This window comes from Mus pahari, chromosome 8, assembly GCF_900095145.1.
Source record: "Mus pahari chromosome 8, PAHARI_EIJ_v1.1, whole genome shotgun sequence".
Taxonomy (NCBI): domain Eukaryota; kingdom Metazoa; phylum Chordata; class Mammalia; order Rodentia; family Muridae; genus Mus; species Mus pahari.
In genome coordinates this window covers 13,284,788-13,290,251 of record NC_034597.1, presented here as the reverse complement: position 1 = coordinate 13,290,251, position 5,464 = coordinate 13,284,788, and positions in this window count along the sequence as shown.

Here is a 5,464-nt window from a genome sequence, read left to right as displayed (position 1 = left end):
AGATAAAAAAATAGAGCTTGATTTTTTTTTTTTTTTTTTTTTTGAACCACAGAAAATTGCCTGGTAAGCTGTGTTACAGGACAGGCCTTACGGCTTGGGAGGAAGCCTCAGCAGAATTATTTCTTATTTCTTATTCAGCGGCAGCTCTTGTACATGTGCACATGCGCCTGGCGGGGGTGGGGGCATGGTGTCCCGAGCCCCTGAACAGAAACGGCCGTTCCTTGCATTATCATAGCTAAAGCTGCCATCACCCAAATGGGTTGTGGTAAATTTGGACAAGGAAGAGTGTAACCTACAATCTGGGAGAAAAGGAGAGGCAGGGCGCTTAGTTTTAGGGGACCAGAACACTCCTTTCCCTTTGGCTCCCGTAAGGGCAGCAAGGTTTGGCTTTTTTACTCACACCCGCAAGTATTTGCAGACGTGTGGTTTGCGTGGAACGGGAGGGCAGAGCAGCCAGATGAGCTGTGTTAAGTTGGCAGCTGATGATCGTTTTTCACACTTGAGAAAGCAGCAGCAGCAGCCCGCATGCGGGCTTCCAGAACCAGCAGCCCTGAGAAGATGGAACCTCGAGAGAGGCTGCTAAGAGAGGACACCAGCAGTGGAGCACCACGAACGATGGCGTCCTGGAGAAAGTGGGGTGTGGGGTGTGTGTGTGTGTGGTTGTCTAATGCCTGCCGGAGAAGGATAGGAAGGGCCCCTGTCTTCAGTGTGAACTAAAAAATCCAAGAGATGTTCTTGCTGTAGGTCTGCTGGAGTCCAGAGCAGCTGGGTAAAGTCATCCACGTCACTGTGACTCCTGGGGAAGCTGTTTTACTTTCATGCCACTTGTAGCTTGGGACCTTGTGGTCAGGTTGGTTTCCAGGAATTCTGAGGATGCTCTGAGTGTCCTTAGTCCTGGAGGAGGCTGGATCTTCATCCGTTTTGTTTTGTTTTGTTTCGAGACAGGGCTTCCCTGTATAGCTCTGGCTGTCCTGGAACTCAGAAATCCGCCTGCCTCTGCCTCCCGGGTGCTGGGATTAAAGGCGTGTGCCACCACGCCCGGCTGGGTCCTCATCTTAACATAGGTAAGGGAGATTACCAGAGACTCACTTAACAGTTACGATATTGGTTTCCTAATAAGTTTTAAAAAACCAAAACATTGCCACAACATTGCAAAGGCAACAGGCCAAGCTGTACCACCAACACAGGGAGTCACCCGCTCTTGTCAGGTGGCAAGACTGAAGTAGAGACAGTGCTCAGTTGGCCAGGTGCTTGGCTGGACAAAGCAGGGCTCTCGTGGTTCTGATGGAGTGGTAGAGCCTGGCAGATGGACTCCCGGATAACCCAGATTTGGTGTCCTATGAGCCAAGGGCTCTTGGGGGTGGAGGGGGTGGGACTCAGGGTCAAAGTTGTTCCTGCTTAGGCTTTTCATCGGAGCATCCTGCTGGCTCCTTTTGACCTCAGCTCTGTTCATCTCATCCATTCAATACCCAGACAAGTCAGAATTTCTATTTTCATGACGTACTCGCTTTAAGTGAACGCACATATATAGTCCATTCAGGATTTTCTGGGGCCACTGTCCCTGTACCTCATACTATACCCCACCTCTCCCTGGAGTGGAGTCCTTTTGAAGAACCTAGTGTTAAGCTGTCTGGTCCTGCTGGGATTTAGAGGTAAGAGAATGGAGGGACAGAAATTTTAGTGTTTAAACACTTCATAAGCAAAGTTTTCGCTTGGTTAAAAAGCATTATTGAGATTTATAGTGCATTCTAAAACCGGATTAAGCAAATTACAAAATGCAGATGGTAATAAAATGCAGTGAGGGATATGGGAGATGAAATGGTGGGGAGAGGCCGCCTCAGACAAGTTAGTGGGGTGTTGGGAAAGAACCTGCTTCCTTTTGTGCTCTGACATTAATTCCAAATTAACCAGGGAAGGCCACTTCTTATTGTAAAATAAGGTGTGCTCAAGCCAAATGGGGTTGGTAAGCAGAGGGCCAAGCCGGCTTGCCTTTTATCCTTAACGCAAGGGGAGCTTGGCTGCCCAACTGACTGAGGTTCAGTTTCACAGTCTACCCTAGCCTGGCTAATTTGGAAAGCATCAAGAAGGAAATGAAGAAAAGAGGAAACCGGCAAGAGCCAAGGCCTTTACTTCGAAGTTTTACAGGGCAGGGGAGATGAAAAGATTTGAATAAAAGTTTTTACAAGGTGGGGGTGACCTAGGGAATATTGGCTCTTGGTGGGTTAGCCACCTTTGATAGAAAAAAAAAAAAAACCCCAAGCAGCTCATTTCTCACTGAGAAACCTTTATTGCTAGGAGGGTCTGAGAAAGCACTTCACTGCCTATGCAGCTCAGGCTGGTTTTGAATTCATGACCCATGCTGGAGAGTGGACTCAGGTTTGATTCCCAACACACACATGGTGGCTCACAACTGCCTGCAACTCCAGTTCCAGGGGACCACAAGTCTCTTCTGACTCCCCTGGGTACCCGGGACACACACACACAGTGCTGTAGTTAATATAAAAACAAAACCTTTAAAAAATAATCCATGGCTCTCTTCCTCAGTAGGAAAGGGGAAATCCGAGGACACAAGGGCAGCTTGTACTTGATGCACACAGTCCAAGGGGGCAGAAGATTCTAGAAATTTGACTTGGATTCTTGAGGCAGAAGAAATGCTCATGACCAGAGGGAAATAACATTCTGGGTGTGTACCAGTGGGTAGAGGAGGAAGATGCAGGAAAGCCACCCCAGAAAGCAATGGCAGGAGGCTGCACCTGGGTTCTAGTCTTCCAACAAAGGATGTCACATTCACTGAGCAGTACAAATTTTATGGCAGAGACATGACAAGTTTGGGTCATTTCCGACTTGTGTTTAGGAGAGCCGATTCCGGTCATCTGGATAGATTGCAGGCTTACAATTTGCAGCTGGGTGAGTTGGGGGCAATTAACTCTGTGGTGTCCCTCGAACTCCTGGGCAGTCTGGGTCACTATTTCTAACAGTATGTTGGCAAGCAAGGCCTGCATACCTGGGTAGGCACCATGTGAGCTATTTAAGTGCTGTTGGCATCAGATGATCACTCACAAAGAAAACAAGCTGTTGGTTTTAAAGATGAGGGCCATCAGAGGATTCCAGTCTAACAGCAGTCGCGTCCAGTTATGACGGATCTAAGCCATCTCCCAGTGAGGACCTGGTGCTCTACAGCCAGCTCCCCGTGTCACAAGGAACCACTGTGCTGATCTGGCAGGTGTGGAACAGCAGCTAGCACTTGACCCATAAGCTCCCTTGGACTGTGAACAAGCAAGAGGGCAAAGGTCTGATTGACAGACTACTGTCAAGGGGAAATGGGAGTGCCTAGACCCCCAAAGACTATTAACAGAAGATACTAAATTAGCACATAAAAAGTGGAGGAGGGAGTTTCAGTGGGGTTCCTAGACATACAACTTCCTGCCAGATGTGCAGCACTGGGACCCTCAGCCACTCCACCCTGCTCTAGCAATCAGTACAAACGACACACCATCGTCTGCTGCTCAGAAGCCGGACAGCATGCTTTCTTTCTCCCAAAATTACATTCTGCTTTCCCTTTGCCTTTTTTTGAAGCCTCCCTCATCCACTTCAGATATTACTCCAGTGGCTTGTTGGGAGCAGAAGCCTCAAAGGTAAAATGTGGATGCTAACCCCACCGTATGCGCACAGAAAGCAAGCGATGGCAAGAGCACTGGGGTGGCCTTTTGCGCTGGTGTGGATGCACTGTTCTGCTTGCTTGAGGCCAAGTTACGTACGGTTTGTGTCTGCGATCTGCAGAGTTGCGAGCGCCTGTGTTTAGATGCCTTGCAAACTTGGTGGGCCAAAAGGCATACAGGTAACAAGCCAAGAATTTACTTCTAAATTTGTTGCTCAAGTAAGCAAATATTTTAACTCACAGTCAAAACTTTCTCTGAATGCCGTGGAATGTGTATAAACATTCATGTTGTGTGTGTTACTATAAACACTACAGAAAACATACAATCATCCACAACAGAATAAAACCTTCACATAAAAAGACATGAATCTTGAGACATACACCAGGAATCAGAAGCTGTGACTAGTCTTTAAAAAAAAAAAAAAATGCAGCTTGCGAGGGTGGTACCAGGCCTTTGGGGTTTTCTACACGTGGCACAAAGGAAGCAACTGGATTATCTGTGTGGAAGCTCTGGGCAAAATGAAGATCAAAGTCGAAAAGAAAAAACCAAACTCACTTTATTTTAAAGACAATGATTGGCATACAGAAGGTATGCACCAGCATAAAGTAAACTTTCATCAAAAAGCATTAAAATCCATTATAAATTAATTTATTAAATAGGTATTTGGTATATGGGATGGTTTTATTAGATAGTACTCATTCATATTTATTGCCAACCCCTCCCCCAAAGTCAAAACAAATCAGAAAAAAAATCTTGTAACTTCAATTTACACTAAATAATTTATTTCCCCCAACGTGTATGTGTTCTGAGATGTGACACATGACACAGCTCAGCTGGTCATTCTCCATCAATCATAACATGACAGGACACAAGAGGCTAAAAATGGCTCATCATAATTTATTTTATGTTAAAATGTACAGCTTTTTTGTTTTTTGTTTTTTCTTTCTTTTTTTTTTGAAGTAACTGACTAAAAAGAGAACAGTAAGTGCAGAGTCCCGCCGGCTCCTATTTATACACGGTCGCGCCCGCCTCTCCTGCGTGGCCCTTACTGTCACCTGTCCAGGTACAAAGGCTACAAAAGGACGCAATAGAAACAGACACAAATAACTTTTCTGCTTTTTTACATGCGATTTGTAAGCGTAGTTTGAGCTATTCACAAGCTACTTTTCTATTTTTCCTTAAAAAATAACTCCAATATTTTATAAAGATAGAAAAATCTACAGATGGAATGAAAATGTAAAGTTAGAGGCATTTCCATAAAATAGCAACTTTACACCAAATTCACTATTTTTTTTTTAAATCCTGCCAAGTATTTGGACATGTATGAAATGCTTCAAAACCTGACAGATAAACACTGAGATATGCTTCATTCAATAAACAGAAGTGTGCATTTATAAAACAGAAAGCTGACTCTCCCCAAAGGAGCCTGCCACCAAAATGGAAAAGGGTCTCCTCACCTTTACAGCAAACATTTAGCAATCAACCCCCTTCACGGACCAGACGGGGACAGCTCTGATAGCTCTTTACAGTTTTATAATTAACAAAAATAGAGTTTTGTTTTTTTGTTTTTTAAACCCTCAAATTAGGGTACCCTAATCAAGGCAAAAAACTTAAGAAATGGCTTACCGTTAGCACAACACTTGTACAGTACTACAAAATGCACTGTCACTAACAAAGACATGAGCGGCATGCTGAAGGGTCACCTTAAACAAAATATACAGTAATTGAAATGCTAAAGGCATTTACATGGAGTAGACAAGGAAGGAGAAAAGCTGGAGGTTCAGTATTAAAACAGGTGATTTGGG